Source organism: Anomalospiza imberbis, chromosome 3 (assembly GCF_031753505.1).
Source record: "Anomalospiza imberbis isolate Cuckoo-Finch-1a 21T00152 chromosome 3, ASM3175350v1, whole genome shotgun sequence".
Lineage (NCBI taxonomy): Eukaryota > Metazoa > Chordata > Aves > Passeriformes > Viduidae > Anomalospiza > Anomalospiza imberbis.
The window spans coordinates 15252475-15278166 of NC_089683.1; the positions used below are offsets into that span (position 1 = coordinate 15252475).

The 25692-nt window shown below is 41.8% G+C and overlaps 1 protein-coding gene across 2 annotated transcripts in view; it reads right to left on the reverse strand.

The window, feature by feature from the left end:
* The window catches only part of HPCAL1 (hippocalcin like 1), an 81263-nt gene that overhangs the window by 31418 nt on the left and 24153 nt on the right, over positions 1-25692 (reverse strand). For both annotated transcript variants that reach the window (XM_068183468.1, XM_068183467.1), the window contains exon 2: positions 18598-18644. The gene's annotated coding sequence lies outside the window, so the exon portion shown is untranslated. The remainder of the gene's footprint in view (positions 1-18597; positions 18645-25692) is intronic.

Here is a 25692-nt window from a genome sequence, read left to right on the forward strand (position 1 = left end):
TGCAAACTCTCCATGTAGCACTTCTGTGGTTTTTTTGGAATGACATTTGGCTATTTGGAGCACTGGGAATTTGTAACACAAGAAGAAGAAATAGTAAAGTTGACCTCAAGCTGGTTCAATACACTCATTCTGAAACTAAAGTCGCTAGAACATGGTGCATCATTTTTTCCTACCACAGTCTTAGCTGTTACGGAAAATGCAGCAATGAAGAAAAGAGCTGGCTCGTGAGCTAACATTACCTGTCTGCACCTCATCTGCTCCTTCAGGATGCTCTGTATGTCACAGCAATGATACACATAGTGCTTGCATGGCTATCTAAGAACCCCAGGCAGAAGTGATTGCGAGAGAGCCATGTAGTTCAAAATTTCATTAAAGAAATGGCTATAATACAATCACAAGCCACTCAATGCACTGGAGGCTGAATGTTGCTAAGGAAAATTATGAACCTCCTCCTGCAAATATCCTTATCTACCCACAACATAAAAAGAGCCAATAAGGTAGCAACATCTATATTCAGCACAAGGACTAGACCAGAATAAGGTGATCATTAAATAGTTTAAAACAAAGAAGATAGCAAAATGTAATGAGTCTCAACAAACCAAGTGAAATAGGGCTAAGAGGCTGTACCAGCTATGCCTTGCACTTAGGCACCTCTTAGGAAACCTTTTGTAGGAGATTGAAGGACAATCAGCTCCCCAAGAGCTTCCACACTGGATGGATGATGGACAGGTGGCTCCTTTTGCAAAACCCATTTTCTTTATTCTGCACAGTGGATAATTCAGCTCAAGGATAAGGAAGAAAAAAAAAGCAGAGGGGGAGGTAGGGAAAATGCTTGAATGCTAAAATAGGCAAATTACTGAGCTAGAAAATCTAGATTAAATCAAGCATTCCTGCAAATGTGTAATAGAGAAACAAATGGCTCCCATCTGGAAGCTCAGCAAATTAACTTGGATCCTGGTTAAGACAACAGCACCAGAGTCTGCTTCCAGAAATGTAAATATCCAGTGTGCATTGGAATCCAATCACAGGCTAAAAATATAAGACAACTTGGAGTGGAAATCTGATTTTGTGTCTACCCTCCTAATGGGAAGTAAAACAAAAATTCTTTAGACACAGCAATCTGGACTCATTTTTCTTGCATGGAGAGATGATGCAAGATGTCTTTGGACCAGAAAAGTCTTTCAGCTGCTTTTGATTGCAAGGCCACAGCTCACATGTTGGAGGCCTGACTCTTATCCATCATATTCCGCTTCCCCATCTCCTTTTCCATTCTGTGACCCCTGGCTGCTCCACTGTACTGTCCTCAGCTCTGTTTATTTACACCACTTCACTTGATTCTTCTTATTAAGAGTATTCTAGTTCCTTTTCCCCCCAGAGGTTTATCTCTGCCCTTCCAGTAAGAAAAGGGCTCTTGGTCTCAGTGTGCAGATGGAGAACTCAACTACAGGCATGAACCAGGCTCAGGACTAAATTTAGCCCAGAAGAAATAGTCTTTCTGCTGGTAGACCAGGAAGGCAATTTGGAGCAGGAGCCTATTTTAGATGCTCTCTAGTGGTGTCTGCCTCCCTCTAGGCTACAGAGAGTCTGGGGAGACCAGCCTTAGACTCTGAGCATCATCCCTGAGGACCTTTAGATGCTACAAAAGGAAGGAAAAGCTATTACAAGTTAATGCCATCCATATGGTTCAAGAGCTGACACTGGAAGGGAAGTTTTAGGGTGTTCCACCAGCAGAAGGCATTCATGGAAGAAAAGGACGTTTCTGTGTATGAGATATGTCCTTCTGTGATCACAGCAGGCACAGACAGGAGTTTTAAACTACAAAAAAAAAAAAAAAAAAAAAACCAAAAAACACCTCTAGAGACAGGATAATCAGGAAAATCAGTTAATTCCCACATTTGGTTTTAATAAACAGATGGGGGGATTGGTAAATGTGGACAAAAAAGCACATTATATCCAAACTTAGGAGAGCAAAGAGCATATGAACATTAATAGCAGCAGTCAGATAGGATGTTAGATAATTAGCCAGAATTCACAGATGATGAGTAAGAAACAAGAACATAGATTAACATACTGATACCAAGAGGAAGAGCACTGCAAGAGAAAACTCAGGTAGCACAATAAGAAACTCCAAAGAACTGCAGTGGTATGGAGTCAACACTACTTGGAAGAAGGAGGGGCCACATCACAGGTTATCCTACACCCTACAGAGCCTGCATGGCAGCACAGTGCAGATTACAAAGTTCACAACAAGACAGAAGTGCCAACAGGGCTTATCTTACTGTGGGACTGCAACTTCCCAAAATACTCAACTGAAGAACCCACTATTAACGTAAAGAGCTGACCACAGATATTTCTGGAAGCAGAAGACAATTGCAATCCTCCAGCTGCTGAACTAGAAAAGGTCAGTTCTAATTTAGACACTGTAAGTAGCCGAAAGTCCTCAATGAAAGCAACTCTGGAGGCAATTGTAACCATGGAGAGGTGATTTAGGGAAACACAAAAATTTCAATTTCCCATAAGCTTTGAGGAATCTAAGGAACTCAGCATGGAAGTCAGCTGGATGGAAGTGCTCAAGAACACTCTTGTAATGAGCTTAGAATATCTGTATGGCAAAGATGGAAAAAAAATGGTACTGAGCAACCCCAAACAAAGTAGGGGAGACATCCAGGGAATGAGTCCCAATCTAAATGGAGAAAAAAATATCACCAAAAAGGGATTTTTAGGGCTAAGCAGAGTGTATGTGAGGAATGGAAAAGAAGGGCTACTCATCAAAGACAGCTGTGTCAGAGGTCAGGAAAAAAAAAAAAAAAAAGGGGGAAAGGGAAATTGCCAAAGTCAAGCTGAATTAGGTCATGCAAATAAAAACAAAGAACAAAGATCAAAATGTTCTTCAATGATACAGTTTTTTTTAAAAAAAGCACAGAATGTGGAAACTTGCAGCACTTGGCTGATGTATCTTAAAACAAAAGCAGGAGGAGCTTTTGTTGTTACGGCATCAGGATGGGGAACAGCAGATGGAAAAAAATAAACCCACAGCACTGACCAAAACCTCTTCAAACTATTAAAGAGCCCATGATCGAGTTGAAACTGAAAGTGTTTCTAGTCAGGGTGGAGGTGAACAGCCTATCCCCAGGGCAAGCATCCAAGAGGGGAGCAGTTTGTTTGGGCTGGAGTCTACTCCCTGCAACTACAGGAGATTGGGCTCTGCAATCAACACAGCCTCATGAAATCTGCTATTTTGAAACATGCTGACCACAACCACCTCACAGAGAAACCTAAACAAGAGGATGACGAAAGTGTGAGGATTTGTGATGATGAGAATGTACAAAAATATCTTAAAAATAAGGTTAAATGAGATCAATTTCCACTTGTAGCCTCAGCCCACAGCACCCAGAGGCAAGGGTGCTCTTGATGCTCCCTTTGCATCCCTTTTCTGACTTCAGCACAGGTTTCCCACATTTGGAGATTGAGAAGAAGGGAAACTGCTTATTTATAAACACTGGTCATTTGAGTAATTTCTGAAGAGACACCAAAGCTGCCCAACAAAACAATAATAATCTGCTGCTGAGTTGGAGCAGTCTGTCCCACCTTTACCTACTAAAATTTGGTAGCAAAGGCATTAAGACCAAAACCAAGCTGTGCTCTGAATAACCTTAACATAGCACAGATATCTCCATGAAGCTCACTCCTGAACTTCAGCAAACGGAGCAAATGCAAAGTTCAGAATTTATGAGCACTTCAGGACTGTTTCTTCCACTGTATGTAACTAAGAAAGCTGAGAAAGCTGGGACTGTAAAGGTGGGCAGTAGGAGCCAGTGTCAAAGTTTTCTCATTCTCCAATGAAAGTGTCACTGTCAGAGCACAGAGTTGCCTTTAAGGGACAAGAAAATATTTCCAAGTGCAGACAAAATGTGCTATAGCTTCATCATGTTGTGGTCAGCCATGCACACAGCAACTGGCTTTGTGCCTGATGTTTATTGAGAGCTAAACGCAAAACCTCCACAACAACAGAACTGGCATCGCACAAGCCCAAGAAGCAAACCTATTATTGTCCAGAATTATTATTACATTGTATTATTAACCAAAACAACTTAAGGAAAATATTAAGGAGCTGTGAGCAATTCCATCACTTATGCCAGCTCCACTGCTGCTCATTGGCTCCAAGCCGGCTCAACGGGACATACAACGAAATGTATCATTGCTATTCGGAGTAATGAGGAACAGCTTAGCCTCTAACCTCAGCTCACATTTGAGGACATCTCTTTAAAAAGGAAGACAATTAAAACCAGAACTAGCACAGAGGCAGGTTCACAGCATCAACAGGTGATGAAAGGGCTCCTCTGAGTCAGTTGTCTCAATGCAGCACAGTACACAGTGTTAAGACTTGTAGCTGTAAAAATGTTAAAAATGTACAAGTTTGTAGAATGCATGAAGAATGAAACTGGAATATTTTCTGTGGTCTTGCCTCTTCTCTCACAAATTATTGGTTTTTACAGTGTGTAGTCACCTCCCTAAATTCAGCTGCAGATTCAGCTCCTTAACTAAGCATGAAAAGTTCTCCCTCCATACTACGTAGCCAAAAGCAGAGACCTTCTGAGAAGAAACCCAGAATATAAGCAGCTATTCTCATTACAAGGACTGCTCCAGTCAAAGAGATGACCAATTAATATTTTCACATGCTCTGCACCTACACCACTAACACAAAGCAAAACACTTGTGACCTCCCATCAACGAAATCTTTCAAGTATCATTATTCACCTGGATTAATCATGCACTTGCACTTGAGTGCACAAAGAAATCCAGCCAAACCCAGGATAATTTAAACATGTGCCTCAAATGAAATACAAGACTGGATGTTCTGGTGCAGGGCAGTCTTCAGAGCCTTTCATTACACACTTTTCAATGCAAAACAGAAGCACAATGATGAAGCAAAGGAGAAGACTGAAAAAGAAGCAGGCGACACATCACAATTTATTTAATGGTCAGTGTTTTATCTTTAAATCAGACTGGGAGGGAAAGAACAGCAGGAAAGAGGCTCAAAAAGTGTTTCAAAGACACTACTGCACTGGCTGTCTAGTAGTAGATTAATCATTTAGTTGTCAACCTTGCAATAATTATAATTGTTTTGGAAGACATTCATATTGCAAAATTGTAAGCACATATATACAGTATATGTATATACTGTAAAAGTATAATATAGTAAAAGTGAGTCAAGTTGAATCTAACCCTTCTTCATTTCACATTTGCTTTAGACATATTTTCTCCAGTACAGAAAGAACCAACTTAAAGGGAAAAAAACCCATCAAGTAGATTAGAGTTTATTGATTATGCAGACTCTAATTCCAGCCCAGCTCTTTGAGATCTCTCCAAGGGAAAAGAGATGGTATTTACAGAAACTGCTTCTAATGAGAAAACCTTAAGGCAAGGAAGGTGAACCTGAGAGCAATGAGTACCAATTTTACAGAATATAAACAACTGTTTGCTCTTGTAATTGCATTTGCCTTTCTAACTACAGTCCCTATTCTCTACCTTCCTCCAGAAACACTCACTGCTAGGCAAGGATGCCCAAAGCTGAATTACATAACTGTTAACTATGGGGAAAACATGTTATGATTTACTTAAGCTCACTTTTTTCAGGGAAAGCCTTAAGTTTATCAGTTTAAAAAAATATAAAATCAGTGTCACAGAGGGACTATCCCTTTCTCCCTACAGATTTGAACAGCACAGTATTGAATAGAGCTCTATGATGAAGGACTATTTTATTTCTAAAACAAAACCCAGGGTCCCAAGCAGCTAATTCACTTCAGAGAGGGCACCATGACCAGGGAAATTACTTTCCGAAAAAGAAAATGAAAAAGAGCTACTTCTTCCAAGTCTTCTCCTGAAAAGACAATTTTGTTGAAGGTAATGATGAAGTATCCTTTGCTGGCTACAGACCTGTCGAGTCTCATTCCCTGATTGGGGTGGCCCAGAAAGGTGGAAAATTCTCTCCTCCAACCCGTGTCTCCAAAGAAAGACTCGGTAGTCTTCGGTCATCCAGTCTCAAGGTTGTTTATTGTATGTTATTTAAAAGATTTCTCCCTGAGCTGCTGCGGTCCATTCAGCAGTCAGGCAAGGGCACACTCTGACACCCAGGGGGCTGGTGCCCTCTTTCATATCATACATTGCGTATTAGATGTTTATAGTTTCCCCCCAATGCCTATCACCTATATTGAACAGTGACTTTCTACTCTAAACCAATCTGTGAGTGCCAACATCACCAAGAACATGGAGGTTAGGAAGAAGAAAGAAGGAGAAGAGGGCACACCCAAGTCCCTCCATCTTAGAACCTCTGACCCCCATGTACAAAACTCAGACCCCTCTGTACAAGGCCTAAAACCCCCCTGTACAGCACTCAAAAATTCTTCCTCTCACTTTGTGACTACTTCTACTATAATATCTAAACTTTTGTGATTTCTTGTTCTTCTTGTAAAGTTGGTAAATTGTTCCATGGATCAGGTTCAAAGCCACAGGGGTCTGTGGCTGCATTCCAGCGTCTCAAATGCTTTTGACCTGGGCCTGGAACATCCAAGAGTGTCCAAGGCACATTCTGGGCTCTGACACAGACCTAAGCCAGCAGGACCTTCACACATTTTTCTGCAGGCAGAAGACACTCACTCCTGCAAAGCTACTCCCTGTTAAACTCCTGTGTTATAGCTAGGGGGTGCCAGGGGTGCTGAAGCTCCAACACCTGGGGTAAGCAAGGAACTGATTTATTAAAAAATATGGATATTGATCTAGCACCGATATCCACCTGTGACGGACAAAAACTCTCTAACAGTTTAAAGTTAGAAAGTGTATGTTTATTACGACGCCGGGTGGCATGCGGGATAGCTCCCAAATACACACCGCGCCCCTCAGGTGATTACAGAGTCCTTTTATCCATACAAGTATTGAATACCCAAAATACAAATACACATTCATCATTTTGGTACATCCCATTCCTCGCTTCGTATGCTAATCAGTTCAAAAGCTATTAAGCATGCGTAGTTTGTTCCTTGAAATGGGTCGGTGGTCCCTTTCATGGGGAGGGGTCCCAAAATGAGGAAGTAAATGAAGTCTTCCTCATTCTGACCTTTCTACCTTTTCAATGCAAATGTGAGAAATGAACCCTTGGTAGTGCTCCCATTTCTTATCTGTAGTTGGTTTTGGAACAGAAAAGGCCCACAATTGTCTTATGTTCCTAAAAGCTATTTGTCAGTTTCTATATTCCTCATTATAAACCCAGCTAACTAAACATTGTGTTGACAAGCAATCAATTATTAGTTAACTACTAACTCTTAACTTCATCAAGCAAGGCCTACCCATTTATTTTAATTAATTCCAATACAGCTTATTTCTAACTAAAATCTTAGCTCTTCTAAAATCTCTAAATTTCTTAAAGTTTATGTTTCATAACCCTGACCATGTGAGTGTCACACCTCCTCTAGCAGCCCTTGGCTCTGCAGGTACCGGCTTTGCCTCCATCAGATGTGAAGTACCTGCACTTCCTCTATCGCCAAAGGAAGTGAGCTAAAAAAACCCAAATGAGCATAAAGCAACTACATTTTAAAGAATACTCTGACCTGAGCTACAACTGAGCTTGGATGCAAAGAGATTTGGGTTTCTTAGACAAGCAGCAATGACAAGAGAGGAATTAAGTAAACAGATATTTGCCAAATACAACTTTCAAAAACAATTTGTCAGAAAATGGAAACTTTGGTGGAGTGTAGGAATAGAATGGAATGGACATTCTCACAGCATCACATTTTTATTTAGAGAAGACAACCAACGAAAAAATAAATAAATTTTGCAGATGGTCTGCCTCCGAATGGCCCTGATAAAAGCTGCTGTGCCCTGACTGTAGGCCAGCCACATTCCATTTCCAAGTGCACAGCCTTCAGAAGCATTAGCAGTAATTAAGAAGAGCCAAGCATAGTGATAAGCCAGATGTCTATGAAAGAAATGCATGCTGCACTGATACAGATTTATTTTTTCTTTCACTCTTCAGAGGACTAACACTGTACACTCCTTATAAAAACATTTTTCAAGTCCTTCAGTTATTCTTCCAATATTGACTCACTGAATCCCAGATGGGACTCTTGGCATCACTCATTCCAGCAGGTCTACAGGACAGCACCAAAGACTTTATGGGTGGTCACCAAGCAGATACTGCTCTTTCAAATTGCCACACAAGTGCCTGAAGCACAGTTCTTGAGAATTCACTGCGATCTCACAAAAAGCATTGAGAACCACTGATCTAGTCCAATACCTTTTCATTCAAATAATTTCTCCAAGAATTTTGGCACCTAGTCACCACCCATTCAGCCTATACCACCTGTTTTCAAAAGATATGCAACCTTGACCTAAAAGCCTCCAGAGGACGAGAATCACCTACAGCCAGAAACAATTTTCTTCAAACAGTGATATTATTCTACAATTAAGCAAGCAAATGATGCACAGGTTTTGCTGTGGTAGAGGTAGGATAGGGGAATTCGATCATTTTGTGTCATCTCCCTCTTTGTACCATATATAACTCAGTGCTCACTTGTGCAGCTCACTGAAAGATTAGTTGGCTCTTTCAGACAGGCAAGGGTAGACTCTTAAGGCGTTTAAGTGATTTGGGGCAGGATGATCATCTGTCTCCTCCCTGCCCACAATTAACTGCTCCATGGCCCCTGTCTGTGCTAGGGCTGAGCATGCTGGGGAAGTGAGAAAAACAGAGGAGCTGAGCTCCTTCCACCATGACAGGGAGCGTCTCCTCTCCCTCAGCCTTCAGTGGTTTAAAGGAAGTTGTCACAAAGGGAACCAATCCCATTGATGATCCAGGATCTTGCTTATTCAGCCTAAAGCTCAGTGTTTCAGACAGCAGGGAAATTAAACAACAAAGCTTTGCAGTAAGCGAATAAATTGTTGTGCATCTATGCTCAGATGGTTGTAAGGAGCATGACAAACTTGAAACAGCCTGCAAATTTCAAAAATTAAATAGTTCTTGGTGTTACAGAGGTCAGCCATCTGTTCAAATGTTCATGTTTTAGTTAATACGACTCTTCTTCTTCCACTCTTCCCTCCTGACACAAGCATACTCCCTAGGAAGATGAGAGTACGAATCCCTAGGAGGGAATATGGCTGATGTCACCACAACGAGACAGCACTTCTCTTCCCCGGAAAACTGCCCACAGAAAGCACATTTGTGCTTAGGACAGACTACGGAGGCAAACAAGAAAAGTGGTGGAAAGAACAATGTATTATCCAGGTCTCCCAGGAACACCAAAGCTTGCAGAGAGCCAGGATTTCTGGTGATGTTTGCAAGAGAATTTGTCAGGTTCTGAAAGCTGCACACAAATCCCTGGCTTGTCAGGAGACCTCTGGACCCCTGGCCAGAGGAGCACTCCAACATTCAGCTTTAAACTGCCATCTTATGACAGGAAGAAAGTGAAATATGACTTCTCTCAACAGATTTCATATACATTTGTAGTGGAACTGCTTGCTTTATAAAAATTTGGAATTATTTGGAGTTATTCAGCAAGCAAGGCCAGTCCCAGCCTGAAGCTGGGTTTATAGAGCAAGAAGTGAGTTCCAAGTTGCATATGGTATGAAGAGATGTGAATCAAAACAACCAAATTTTGCTGTTTGACATCCTTCCACAGTCTGGGTTATTCTGTCCTCTCCTCTATTCCTGGTAATAAAAGGAGGAACAAAAAACCCATGAGTTCAGATAAAGGTGAAGAATGAGGGGGACAGGAAGACAGAAGCCAAACAAGCATTTTCAGGAAGAAACCAAAGTTGGGCAGGGGAAAAGCCAAAGTTAAAAATATGTGGAAATGGCTGACTGAGAATAGGTTGTTCTGCAACCATCAACCTGCTTAAAATGTGTATTCAAGGAAATCGGCCAATGCATTTCAGATACGGGTAGCTATGGTCCATCAGGACACCTGGCATGAAGGAAAAGACAAAATATGCATCTTTAAACCTTTGGCTTTAGGCTGAGAATGATGTCCTCAAAGGAGACAAAGCAACATGCTGCTTTATTGTGTATAATTTTAAACCAGCAGGAGTTGGAAGAGGTTTTGATAAAGACATTCGGATAAAATTTTGTACAAAAGCTATTGTGCAGAACTACCTACTGGGTTAAACACTAAGCTGAATTTAGATGGAGAAAAGTATACTTACTTCTAAGTAACTAACTAAGTAACTATACTTAGTAACTAACTAACTAAGTAAGTAACTACACTTAGAAGTATACCATCTTGGTACAGATGTGAATCCCTGGTATTGCACGTGGCTTAATTCAGGGCAATAACAGTGAATGAATTACTGGAAATATTGCCATTCATTCTTTTCTAACACCTCCAGTTTAAAGCTTAGCGAATGCTTCACAGCTTGACCTTTGGGATGAATGTAAAAGCAGTACTACAGCATGAAAACAAAATATTTTCCTGCTTTTTTTTAAAGTCAATAGGACCTGTATTATTTGAAGAATGGTAGCCTCAGGGAATCTGTTTCACTGCAAAGCCATTTAGGCAGCTGTCATTAGTTTAAAAGCTCATTTTTGTTTAATGACTGCTGTTTCACATACTCCCAATGCCATGTATCATAACTGTCATCCCTAAACCTTAGATTTATGAAAGCATACAGCAGCAGCATTATACTCAGGGGTCTGCTGGTATTCCCATTATTAAACCGCTTCTTACAAGTTTTGACTTGTATTCAGTTATAACAAATCCTGTGTTCTGTGTGGGTGCTGTCATGGAGGTGGATGCTGCTTAGTTTCCCCAGGATGCCTGGCTGTCCAGGCAGAGACATCATCATCCCTAGCTGGAGCATCTTGCAGAGCTTGGGAGAAGGATGCTTGAGATGCAATGAAAAATAAAATAAAACTTTTACATTTGTTTAGATATTCTTTATTATCATGGGAAGGATTCAGAAGGGGTGGAAAGCCCACTCTCCTACTAAGTCACATTTTATCCAGGGTGCAGAGAAAATGTGGCTGGAGGGGAACACTACCACAAAGTTGTTAAACATCTGGAAACAATTGAAGAATCTGACAACCTGCAAAACCAAACCTTTTTTTCCTAGAGTCCCAGGCTATGATCTTTAAAACACACTGATTCAGGAGGACACTCTGAAGTAATTTCCCAGGTACCACACAAAATGCATAATTTAGTACCTGTCTGCTGTGAAATTCCTTTTGCACCTGCTATCTTCTATCAGTTCTCCACTCAGCTACCACTTTGCAGGTAAATTCACCTCCCACTATTTTTATAGTGGAGAACAGGGACCATCCCATCCTCTTACCTCACTCTGTGACTGAAAAGCTGAGTCTATCTACTCTACTTGGTCAAACTTAAAACAAATAACCAACCAAAATGAAAGAAAGAAACCCTTTTCTTTGGATTCAAAACAGTTAGAAAACACATGAAAACTCAGGGATATTCTGAAACCAGTGAGCACAGATTTTACATTGTCAACTTTATATTTTCAAACGCTTGTATTAACGTATCTATCTATTGTGCTCCTTGTTGCAGTGTTAAAATATTTAATTATCATTCAGAGAGAAGGTATTTTCACCTAGAAATAAAAGGATTTAAAAAGAAGCTGCCTTAGTGATTGAAATATAAATTATCAGAACAAGACAATTAACTATTCTGACAAATAGGCAGTAATGGTAAATAACTACTAATGAGACATGATTTATACCATAAGGATATGTCTTAATACTGATGTGCCACAAAATAATTTCTGGATGGTAAATCGCTAAAATGAAATTTCCTCCCCAAATTACAATAAGTAACATACTTCCTAAATTGTTTTGCCTGTGGCATTTCATTGAATAAAATGACAATTTATATTCCCTTTGAAATTCAATGAAGGCCAAATACGGTGTTTTTGGTGGAATGAAAAATTCTGTCATTTAATCCACTTCATTTTTACTGTAACAGATTTACTGCACTCAATTTACTGATGAATTCAATATTGAGACAATGAAATCTCAGGTTTTAGGGTGTAAGATAGTCAGCCAGCAAGTACCAATTAAAGAAAATGTCTCCCACCACTCCTGCATGAAATCAGGGACACAGCTACAGCTGAGACCTACAGCCCAGTCTTCTTCCAGCTCTCCAATCCTGTCTGCACTTGAATAGAACAAAGTAGTTTAGTTGGAAAAAGACACAGAGTGATCATCTAGTCCAACTGCAGACCCCAATGCTTCTTTCCAGACAACAACAAAATCTAGACAAGGGACTGATGGCCATGTCTGCTTTTCCTGGGAATTCATGTCAGCTCTCTGGAAAGGAACTACTGGGATTTTGATTGCAAAGAGGCCACATTTTATGGTAGCCCAAGTGTGATATTTATAAATACCAAATGCATAGGGAGAAGAAAACAACTGCCTGGCTTAGCTGAGACTCTCTTTGTTCACACAAAAAAGTTTGCACCCCAGCAACCTCACTGATGCTCTGCTGGAACTTCACCAGAACACCGTGCAGGAGGAGGGCAAGGTCCGGACATGATAGCAGATGTACAAGCAACACTTGGTGGTGTTAGGGGAACTCCCCTCTCCCAAAAAAATCCCAAACAAAGCCTGCCAAACCAAATCATTAACAAAGCAATGTGCATCCTATATCAAAATTATCCATATATTTTGTTATGGTGAAATTGGCACATTATGTTCCTCTACTGTAAATGGTGTAATGGAGACCAGCGCTGACCAGCTGATTTCTATACCTGCTGCAACAGCTCGTGGTCAGCAGGGAACAGGACTCTGCAAGAACCTGGCTGGGGACCTGCACTGGCAAACCCACAGCATCTTCTCCCCCATTCACTGGACACACTGTGCTGCCCACACCGAACCGTGGAGCATCCAACCATTACCACAGGTTTTTTTCTATTTAAGGTAGTAGTCAAGCAGTTATTGAATGTTATTCTGCATTCCTGCTAATTAAGGAGAAGTCTGTAAAACCCCCCATATTAAATGCCTCCTTAAATTCAAATGAAGGCTTGATGGGGATAGAAATGCTCCTTCTGTCTCTTTGTATGTTCATACTCACACAACTGCAGACCACACTCAAAACAACCATGGCTGCCTCCTGCTGCCTTTGAGTGCCATGAGCCATTACAGCAATTAAGATGCTCACCAGCCAGGCTGTGCCAGGATACAGAGCCCAGGAGGATGCCCACATTCAACCTCTCTCTCCATCACCCCTCCTTCCAAATGCTGATGAAGGCCAGAAAGGCTCCTAGAAACTCCCCCTCAGGAGACAGTGCTGCATTCCTAGCCCTGGAGCAGCCCCCATCCCAGTGAATCCTGGAGCTGAGAAGTCTAGGAGTGGCAATGTCCATTCTACTGAGTTCCCCAGAAAGGGAGCTGCATCCAAGCAGCTTACAGGAAAGCTGGGCTACTGTCACTCTGCTATGCAATTCTTAGATCACCAAAGCAATGTAGTGAAGCAGTTTTTGCACACACCATCTTTGCAAACCATGCCGACTTTTAGTGGTAACAGCATTCAAACCCATTGCAAAGGAAGTTTTTTTGATCATCTTCATATTTGTCCCAGTTGAGGAAAATCATGCCTCATCTCATTGCATTCCCTTTTCAAGAAAGGCCATGATTTTTTTTCTTCCCCTCTGGAAACAGTGGTTGGCAGTCTATCCAACCTGCAGGCATGCAGCTGGACAGACATGCTGTCTGTAGATATTTCTGACTGCATCCCTTAGCCAAGCTTAACCCTAGGATGCATGTTTATCTTTGCATTACCAGCGTACCAAGCTGCTACAGGGTAATGAGAAGGAGCTGAGCAAGGTAAGGATCCACTCCAAATTACCATTCTTTTAAATTAAGACTGGTGAGGCCTGATATAAAAGCCAGCAAGGAGGATGGACAGAACTGCTGGTCAGGGCAGGTCTCATTTGCCTGAATTAGAAGGGTCCTCAAGGCTTCAGGTGGGTTAAACCCACTGCACCACTGCACTCCCTTGGTGACTGCCCAGGTAACTCCACTGAGCATTCCCAAACTTTGCTTCCTCTTACACCAAAGCCCCCCACTTACACCAAAGCTTCTCCCAGCAAGTACCAAGTCCCTGCCACCGTAAGCCAAGGCACCACCTTATTTTATTCCAAGTCTAGCTAACACGATAGAGGTCACAGAAAAATTAAAAGTGTAATAACTCACTGTAGAGGAGAAGAGGGGGAAAAAGTGTCGAGTTCATGACTAATCTTTGCAGCTCTTGTCATAGACAGGATTTGTACAGACATGTTGATTTTTTATAAAAATAGTAAATCGTATTACACCCATGCTGCAAGACCAAAGATTCACAACGATACCTTAATACAGCTTAAATAAAAATAGTACTACCTGAGTCAATCTGAGCATGATAATGCTTTGTAATCCCACACTCTTAGGGGATGAACAGTTGTATAGCAGTGAATCAACACGAGATACTTGCATTAGGAGCCACTCCTTTTTCATGCCATATAGCAATATCTCTACAAAATGGAGAAGGCAGGTGGTGTTTGGGGGAGCACAGCACACAGTGGGGAAAACAGGCAGTTACAGAGCCCCACTATCTTCCAGCTTGGAAATCTTGGCTAAGAGTTTACTTTTTTGTAAGGAAAGTCTGCTTTAGTTTTTCCCCGTCACAGTAAAGAATAAAGGACAAAGTTTGAATTTTAAAAGTTTTTGAAAAGTGAGCAATCCCAAAGCCTGTGAGCACTTGCGCAGGAGATTCATTCATAAAAACAAACACAGCTGAACAGCAGTGTTGCGCAGTCATTCTGGGCTTTTTTTCTTAACATCCTTGAATGAGCAAACAGTGACTATGGAAAGGAAATGGGCAGTACAACATAGAAAGGTCTAAACAGAGGAGACATCAGTAAAACCTATTTATAATAAGAATGTAAAAGCTGAAGACTCAAATAGAAATTTTTAAAGGTGGTTAAGGGAAAAATTGGAAGCTTTGATTGAAGACACGTTAAACCATAATTAATTATTTTCAATTACTTTGTTACATAAGCTACTCACAAAAGGTACTTCATTTGCTATTGTGCTCTTCATTTGTTCTTTTTTAAGACACATTTTCCAGTTAATTGCACTCCCATCTCCCCTCCCTTTACCCACAGTATAGATTTATGTATGGCAGACATGGGCACTCAAAGCTCCCTCCAGACAGTAGGGAAAGGTAACAGGAAAAGTTAACAGAACTGAAAGGTCTTCCTTTCCCCAAGAGGACTTGAGTTTGAGTTCTGAAACAAGCCAGATTTTCAAGGCTGTAGTGCAGATGATGCCTGGGGGAAGGAGAACGCAGCCTCAAATTCCCACTTATCTTGCCTGCTCTCTTCTCCTTCTCTGCCCTGGTCCTCAACCTGGCACTGCTGCTGGGATTTTTTCTTCCTGCAGAGCCTGAATGCTCACAGGAAAGGTGATCCCACGGGACCCTGGACATGGGGATACAGGTAGGCTATAGAGAAGGCAGAGAAATGTTGACAAGGGCAGTAGAGACAGAGTCAAGCTGAAAGGCACCAGGACTCAAGGATGAGGAGATCTTGGTGAGGGAGGACATCCTAGTGATGACCAGAGCCAAGTCATGGGCATATGCCCAGGACCTTGCTCTGTGCATAGAACATACAGCATATTTCCAACAAATCTCCCAACACCAGTGGCAAGAACATTCCCTGATTTCCATGTCTTGCCACAGGTGATCCTGAGATATGTTCAGAAGCTCAGCCCTCCAGTAATTCTTGCAACTTCCCATTCAAGGAGAACCCCTTCCACACAAACACAAAGGCTACAGGGGTTTTAACTCAGCTTTCAGTTAAAAAATATAATGTTTCTCAAAGCCAGTTTGGTAGGACAGATCTGTCAGTCTGGCTGCAAAAAGTTTCACTTTCATGCATCAAACACTCCAGCTTTGGTCCAGAGAAGCAGGGAGCCCTATTCCAGACTCAGAGCCCCACGTCCATGCAAGCAGCAGGCAGTTTCTGAAATGATGTTCACACCATCCCATGTCCCATCCTCTGCCTTCCCTGGCCATGGGTCACAGCTGCTTATGTGCTCCTCCAGAACAGCACAGAGGTTACAGCAATGCCACTGCCATGGCCCCCCTGCAGTGCACTCGGGACAGAGACAGCCCTCCTGACCACATCCCAGCTCCAACCTCCCAGCACAGTCACCCCAGCAGCACCCTGAAACATGCCAAGGCATGCTGACCCAGCTGTCCATTCCGGTGTCCTGCGCAGGGTGGCCTTGATGGGTGCATGTCCCATCATGTGTCTGGCTCCCTGGTCTTCCCTGCCCAGAGCTGCTTATGTGCTTACAGGCAGAAGCACAGGTAAGCAGCTTGCTGCATCAGACCCTGTGGCATCCCAGCAGGAAAGCATCCAAATGTCAATTCCCCCTTCCATGGCCAGCACCCTCACTTCCAGACGTGTGTAGCTGGGGTAAAATTCAAGCTACCTTCAGGCATGCTCATACACATTTTAGTTTCATACTTTATTCTGAAGCCATCCATGTGCCACTGGCCACACATTACATTTTGGAACATGCCCATCAGGATCAGCACTGGTCTGCCTTCAAGTCAGTCTCTTAATACATGTTAAACATGAACTGATGCAGCTTGAGCACTGTAAGGCTCCATACAGGAGCTGTTATGCTCTGGAGATGTACCTTCTTCTGGTATGCATCATATGAATTCCCAAACTGAAATCATAGACACACCGGAACTTGAAAACATGAGCAATATAGACCATTGAAGCATCAAAAAATGTGATGTACAGCCACCCAACAACTCTAATCTCTGTTAACTAAAGTGCATCAGGAGCCCAAGCTCCAAGGAAAGATCCACGGGAACTTTTCAAAGCACTACCCAAAGAGACTACCCAAGAAAAAGACACATTAAACAAACAGTCTGGAGTATCAACAAGTGGTTTTTTACTCGTATCCTGTTCAGGTGTTACCTGAAACAAGAAACAAAGAAAATCCAATTTTAAGTACAATTTAAAGAGACAGTTTAAAATTACCTGGATTTTGCACACATGGTATTACTGTCATCCATTTCATACTCCTCTCTGTCCTCAGAAGAAGAATTTTGTTTCATTTTTCAACCTCTCAAAAAAGATCCACTGAATATTCAGGTCCCAATACAGAAATTAGCAATACAAACCATGCAGGTTTACAATACAGATCCCATCCTCGCTGCAGGGCTGGGGAAGAGGAGGGATTCATAAGCTACTGCTCACAAGAGCATTCTGGTGAAAGGCACGTGGGATTCATGATTTGGGCTTGTAAAACTCAAGTTTTAGGAACATAAGCCTCAATACAGAAAATAAGGATAAGACAGCTTACTAAGTAAGGAATGTTTTTACTGCTGAAAGAGGGAGTTGATAAGATATACATTTAAGGAGCATTAAGTAAGCCCCTTATCAATACTAAGTGACTGTTTTCTAGCACAATGAACTCGTATTTAGGTTGACAGACACACCAAACTCCATCATCCTCCCCTGCCCTGAGAAATTACCAGTGCAGATGGCTACATTTCACCTCTATGGACACTTCAAATCAACCTGGGACCATGTGTATCAAAAGGCATCTGATCTATGGGAAATACACAGATTTGGAAGACGGAGAAGTCCATTAGAGGTTTGGGGCATCCCGCCATGGTTCATTAGTCAGTCTGAACACTGAAGAGCTCTAAAAGCTTGTATCCTGTGCACTAGGGAAATGCAACGAAGGAATGAACTTCCTGAGGAATTAATGGGTAATTATATAATTTGGTTAATCTCATGGGAAAGAAATCTAGAATTGAAAAAGGAAATAAAGTATGTATTTCTCTAGAAACAATGAAAACAAACAGCAAAGGGTGTTACAGAGCAGAGTCTCAGCTGGCACCATTGGAGAGACCAGCTCCAGCAGAGGAAAAGAAATTGCACTGATTGACATCAGCATTTTGCACCTGAAATGGCACCAGTTGGCAGTTTTTAGCGATCTCATCCTCCTGCAGCTCTTGAATGATTTAATGTTTCGCTTACTCACAAATAAGAACCTAATGAAGTGCATAACAATGAAATACATGGGAGCCTTGGGTGCAGGCAGAACAAAATCAGTCACATGTGGCAGAGATTAGTATGGGTTATGCAGCTCATATAACTCTCTGGAAATTGCATTCCTTTAGATTAACACCTTGGACAGAAGAGAAGGGAAAAAATTCTAAGGTTGCTTTCTGACACAGAAAACACAGCCCCAGTGGGATGTGTAGGCTTTTAGTAAAAAATGCAACATAATTTGTACAGATTATCCCTAAAGTCGAGTATTTTTTTAAAATGTAACAGTTCATTTATCCAATCTCAGGAAATTATTTTTAGTGCAAAGGTTATTATTAAGTGCAAATCGTAACATTTTGACAACACCTGCTTAAAGATTAGCCCTGCCAGCTTTAAAATTAAAGCACGTCATTAACTCAGCAAATGCAAACTTCTGCACTCAATGCAGAACAAAAAACAAAGCTTGCACTTTCTATTTCTCATTTAGTTTTACTATTACTAAATTAAAGAGCACCTTGAAAGGAGCAGGGTCTGCAAAGTACTCACCACCTATTTTGGAATCTCTTCAGAGAAAGTCCACGGGGCTCAATTACCTGGAAGGGAAGACACAAACCAAACATGCTTTACATTACAGCTTTTCTCTAAGTGACAATCTTCACACTCTTGGCCTCTCCCATAAAAGCTACCATTCCCAGTTAAAAAAAAGCAGAAATAGTCTAAACATGCAAAAAACCCTGCTCCAGTTCTTACCCTAAAATGGGAAACAGCTTTGTAGTGTATTTGCATTTTATTATTTGTCCTGAAATATGAAATATTTCCATATTGAAAATGCACAGATTTGTCTTGAATTCAGACAGCAAATTCTTCTGATGTTCAATAATCTGTTGAAATCACCCTTCTTATTTTAAATGGTTTTTTGTAAAAAGGCATCTTTTGAAATAAGTAAGTATCAAGTTCAGATTCAGAAGGTTTGCTTGGCTTATACCACAGAATATTACTACACCAAGATGTAAAAACTGGAACAAAATAAACAAAAAATATTAGAGCCAGTTCCAAGTTTACTGCAGCCACTAAGTGCTGCTCTGAAAAGTTAGAAATCACTTTTTTTTTTCACTGAGCATGTTTCTCAAGGAAAAAGAATATAAAAATTTGCATGCCATCAGCATCTGCCAGCTCTGAATGCTGAGGGTTCATCAGCCTTTAAGGAGTCAGAGATAAGAGCACCAGGAGCAAGGTTCACCTTCTCCCCTGATTCCTAATCTCTCAAAAATCTGTGGATTAGAAAATCGAAAGCAAGTGACTTGCTCTGATTGCCTCTCACAGAGCTGACCCTGATTTTCCTCCACCACCAAGGCCAAGCTCAGCTGGGAAGAATTCACCTTCTCCAAACCAATACACCAACTTCTTTCCTGCCAGATCCCTGTCTGACCCAGCAACCCTGTACCTTCTGCAAAAAAATCCCACTGTGTTTAGGTGCCTCCAGCCCACACCTCGCACACACATGTGGTCTGCCTAATGCCAAACCCCAGCCACAGACATCCCAGACAAAGCCTCCCAACAGTCTGCTTTGACACTTCACCATCCCTACAGGGAGTTCCTGCTTTTCATGATACCACTCACATTCATTTCCACTGGTCCTAACCCCTAGAGACATAGGGTTTCATATTTCTCCCCTTACAGCAAGCTGCTGCTGTTTGCTGACACTGTAAACTCCTCGTGCCAATCCTACACCTTCTCTCCAGACCAAACACCTTATTCCTTCCCATCTTTCCTCTTGAGTCCTGTTATTCAGATCCTTGCTAGCCTTTTTAATTTTTTTTACATATTCCCTAAGGTGCAGTGCCCCATGCAGGCTTTACTACTCCAGCAATGCCACAGCACCAGGAGATCCCAACACCAGACACAAAGTCCATCCCCCTACCTATGGAAGCATGTGTCTGCTGCTGTTGGGTCAGGATGATGCTGGAAAAGCAATGTATGACGCACCATGACCCCACAACACTTTACAGTGGAGGCCCTCCAACCACCCCTGAGTATTCTGTACAGCCAACCCACTCACCAGAGATAAATGCGAGCCCATACTAAAGCCTTTTGGTGGGAACGATGACCCCAAGGTCACCTTCTGATTCTGTCCAAAGCTATTGAAAATCAAATAACTTTCTCCCCCCAAGTACTTGTAATAACCCCTAGTTTGGTGCTACTTGTTGAGTCTGAACCAGCATTTTATCAAATGCATCAGTAGCAATGATCCATGCCATAGGGTCCACTTCTGGAAATTCTCACCCAACACTACTTCTCAGCTTGATCACACACAGAAGCTAAGTCTGGATCATGGTCAGAACACCTACCTTGCACTATCCATAAGTTTCAACCAAATTTCTTTTCCTTTTTTTTTCTATGATATCAAAACATCCCAAAAACTTAACTAGGATTGGAGTAAGTCATATAATCTGCTCTTTTTCTATCTACAGGGCCTATTAGCCTGCTCCAGAGAGTAATTAGGATGTCTGACATTATTTGTTCCAAACTAACCCATGCTGTTACTTAGCACCCAGAAGATGACTAGTTGGGAAATAATTTATTAATTTCCAGAAAAACACTGTAATAAAAGTAAGAGTGACTGCACTGCAATTCCATCTCCTCCTTTTAAAAAAATTAGTACTATATTTTTTGGTTTTTGATTGTTATGGTAAACTCACAAATTCTCCACAGGTTTTCAGAAATAAACACCAAGAAGAAAAGAAGTCAAGCAGCCAGCTGAAATACAGCTCCTTCTACAAATCATAAGAACAAAACAAGTGTCACAGAGGTGAGGTTAGGGTATCCTGCCCTGACATGGGGTCACCAGTCATCCCCTGAAGGTGTCCTTTCCCCTGGTGACTGGTGAGTGATGCTGGTTGAATGGCTTGTACTGAAGCCCAACCTTCCCACATGCATCTTCCCATCTTCTGGGGAGCAGTTTCAAACAAACTTCCCTAAGGGCCAAAGAGCCTAGAAGGAAAAATAAAGGCAAAGAGAAAACCCCTTAAGTGTGTGCCCCCTAAATGACTGTGTTCTTGTTCTTATTTTATCCTGGTAGCTTCCCTCATCAGTGCAGGTTTTAATTGCACCAGTCTTCTATTCCCAGGAAGTAAATTCCAATATATTTTCTGTTACCATGAAATTTTCTGTTACTCTTGAGATCCCAGGGCAGGCACTCATAAATGTTGCAACCTGGCAGCAACAAAAACATTTAAGCAAATCATTTTAGATTCAACATCTTTTTATGATAAAAACTTAGTATCCTTATCTTACAGAGTGATGGATGTTATTTCTCCAAGCTGAAAAACAAATGTACCCCAATGGAAAAACAAGATAAGGACTGAATTTGGTCAATGGCAAAATAGGAAACACAATCCAGAAATTCTTTTAATTTCTCTTCTGTGTTGCTGCTACAAAATTGTTGTGCTTTCCCCATCCAACAAGCCAAATAGCGCAATATTATTTGGCCATATTTATATGCTCAAAGTGAATGGAATTTCACAGTCCAGATGCTGGATTTTGGCATTCTAAAAGACTTTCAGGGATGCCTGAAATAATATAAAACCTTTGTTCCAAATTGCAGGAGTAGAGGGTAATTGGATAGCACACATTAATTTCTATGTTTACAGTCCACGCAGTATTCAAATTCACTGACAATTAAAAGTATGCTATAAATGAATTAGCAGAAGAAACTCATGGCAGAAATTCAATTACAAAGCAGAATTAAAGGAAGAGATGTCAGAAACTTTCGGAGGCTGTGCAGGAAGAGATGAGTGCATCAGTCTACTATTTTCAGAGCTGCTAGCAAAAAGCTTAAGAAGAAGACTGCTCCAAATAATCATGTGAAAAGATCTTCCTTACAAAAAGAGTTTAATTGAGAGACCTGAGAAACCAAGGTGACAAATTATTTTTTCAGAACACATTTTGATCTGATAGGGGTAAAACTCCCTCTGAGGGGTCAGATATCACCCACCCCTGCCTGCCCCACAGGCATTGCGGCTCTGCCGTGTCCTGCAGAATCCTTGGACAGGCCTTGGTTTGTACCAAAGGCACTGCAGACACCTTTTCTTATTTTTTGTCTTGTTTTTCAAAGTGATTTTAACCCCATTCCTTTACTTTGAGTCATAGGTGTTACATTTTAAGCAGATTTCTTTCTACTCAGTGGAGAAGCCTCAAGTGCTGTGGTCACTTTTCTTCCTGTATTGGTCATACTTCACCCTGCCCTGTTCTAGCCTCCATTTGCTCCCCTTTGGCTGTTCTTCATCCATCTCGATGCCAATGACCAATAAAGCCCTCCCACACCTCCGAAGTTCAGCTTTCATAACTGCATTAAGAGAAATCAATACTGTTATTAACATTGCCATGTTTGTGGATGGCGTGACCTGCCTGCAAACACCGCATGCAGCAGTGGAGATACTCCCAGGACTACAATAAGTCTCTGCACTTCCTTATTTGCAATTTCTTTTTCAAATATACTCTGCTATTTTAAAAATATGGGGTGGATTTTTTAATATTTTTCTTGCAAATGCAAACTGAAGAAAGCTTGTAGGACACACAATTTTTCCATTCCCTTCATGTGTGGGTGGCAATACTCCATGGACATTCAAGAACTAATTGTCCTGTCACTTTGCAGTTGGGCTCAATGATCATTGTAGGATCTTTACAACTGAACTGTTCTATTCTACTCTAACTTTCCTCCAGTTCCCCTGCAGCTAGTTCACTCATCACTCACCACTGCACCTCAACTTTGGTTGTTCACTTCTGCACATACTTGTGGATGCATCCAGACAGCACATGCAGCCATGCCAGCACTTGTGCTGGCTGACCTACTGCTCTGGAGTGTGTCCACTGAGCCCTTCCTGTAATGCACAGTCTCTTCCCACTCACGTCTCACCCCCTTCTCCTCCCCATCTTTCACACCAGGCCCATAAGCCACCATGCCTGGAGGTCACCTCAGCATATGATTCAACCCACAATGCCAGGAAATGAACTCCCTGGCAGAAGCAGAGGCCTCTAGGCCCCTACATTCCAGCAGAGCTATTGGTCAGTTCACTCTGGCCACCAAAGGACAGTCACTACCCAAGAGCACTGCCAACCTGACTCAAGAGAGCCCAGATGCCATCACAGCCCAGCGCAGGCTCCTGCGCAGGTTTTCCAGCCCTTCCTGACCTCCAGGGTGCTACAGTTAGGGAATTAGACAGTGGCTAATGTAAAAGCTATATCAAGTGTTCTTCTCAAAACCCCACTGTGGCTGCAGTGCAGAAACACCTTGGACTGTGCATCACCTGAGAGGCTGGTACTGCTGAGAGAGATTGATGCTGTGTCCACAGCATAAACTGCTGCCCTCATTTTTCTGCCTCAGATTCTTGTAGTGGCACCTCTCCCGTTACCACTTCACCTAAGCAATGTGCTTGCAACATCCTCAGTAACTTCAATAATAGTAATAATGCCAGAGCATGGAGGAAACACCAAGCATTGACAGTATCAGGAAACAGCAACAGGGAGGCGTTCAAAACATTCTTCAAGGCTTATTTGGAACACCTTCTACACCTATTGACTGAACAGCTTCAACAGGCTCCCAGGCTGCTTTGATTTCACATGCTGTAAAGCAGCCTGCATTTTTAGCAGGTGTCCAGCTCCTGCCAGCTCTCTGCCTCCAGGGTTTCCCTTCTGCAGTTTACTTAGACAACCTTCTAATATTAATTTTTGCAACCTGAAGGCTGTTGCTGTATCACTGGTACTTACATCTGCTCACAAAGTCACCCTGACACTGCTTGGTGAATATAACCTGCAACAGTGAAGTGAAACGCAAAGCCAGGTCCACCCCTCAGCAGGGAAAAAAACCCAAAAATTGTAGAAGTAGAATCATAGAATAGTTTGGCTTGGAATGCACCTTTAAAGGTGATACAGCCCCAACACCCCTGCAACAAGCAGGGACATCTTCAACTAGATCAGGTTGCTCAGAACGCCTTCCAATGTCACCTTGAATGTTCCCAGGGATGGGGCATCAATCACCTCTCTGAGCAACCTGTGTCAGTGATTCACCACTCCCACAGTAAAAAACTCGTTCCTTACATCTAGTCTAAGGCAACCTTCCTTTGGTTTAAAACCATTACCCCATACTGTACCATCAAAAAACCAAACAAAAATAAAACTTGTTCCTTACATCTAGTCTAAGGCAACCTTCCTTTGGTTTAAAACCATTACCCCATATTGTACCATCAAAAAACCAAACAAAAATAAAAACAATTTAATTCCAAAAACCCAAAACAAACAAACTAAAACCCAGCATAAAAGAAAGGAGAGTGGGTCTGCTGGGTGTTGCAGGGATGGTGGTATAATCTCTGCCCTGTTTTCCTTCAGTTTCCCTTGGCAATCAGTCTATCAGGTAAGTCAACAAGTCCTTGACAGCACATGATATTCAACCTGGGAGATTAAATTAAACTCTCCAAGTGAGTAAAAGACCAACATCTTTCTCTGGAAGGCTGTGACTTACGCTTCTGCCCAAGCAGGATCATCACACCTTAGCTGCGAGACATCAGAGTTGGGCTCACAGAAGTCACAGATATCCTACCAAATGAACACATCTATTGCCTTAGATTTTTCCTGTGGGATTTTAGAAAATGTTTCATGCTGCCCTATACATGTTCATTGCATATCTGCTCTGCTGGAGCTCTCCTTATAGCACAGAAACACTTGGAGCAGACTCCAATATGGTAGGACCTACACTAGTAGCTTAGGTCTGCAGTGACTAACTGTTGTTCCACACCTCCAAAACCCCCATTCTGAGAATCCCCAAAGGTTTATTTATTGAACACAGTTGCAACTGGTAGTTAAACCATTGACAACATGGAGCCTTCTGTACAAGAGTCTTATCTCTGACTGATGTTATCATAACAAGCAGTGATCCCTGCCAGATTCAGGGAAACAGCAGGGAAATCAACAGAAGCCGGAAGAAGCTTGTGCAAAGGAGAAACCTAAATGCCAACCAGGCCTTTCATGAAACATATCATGGGCTGCTCTGCCACAGATTCATCTCAGTGGAGGCAGAAGAAATTCCCCCAGCCCAAATTTCCAGATTGCATTTCTGCATTACATGTCAGTTTTGGCTCCCATCCCTCCTGACCTCCCTAACTGAATCAAAGAATTTTTTAAATGTTGGGGTTTTTTTTTTCCCAAGAAGACTACTGACAAATGCCATATACTGCCTGGTCTGACTTGCACACTAGCAATCAGCCTTCAGCTAAACACGGTACAGGCAGCTGGGGACAGAACAGTGCCAGTTATTTATCCTATTTCCTCTTAAACTTTTTTTCCAATACAATTAACTAAATTGTGCAATTACACATTCATTGGCCAGGAAGTTTCTTCCCCTTTTTAGCCTCCTTTTGAGTTGCATTTCCCTGCTTCACAGGATGCTCTAAACTAAACATTACATTCAAGTTACACAATAAAGATTTGGGAGTGATAGAATGAATGAGGAAGGTCACGGGAAGGGAGGTATCTGCTAAAATAGATTTGTTAAGCAGCCACACAGGACCTAGTGTCAACTGCCTTTTATTACAGCAGACTGTAATTTATATAAGCTAAGATACCAGATGGAGGGACATAAGAGATCAA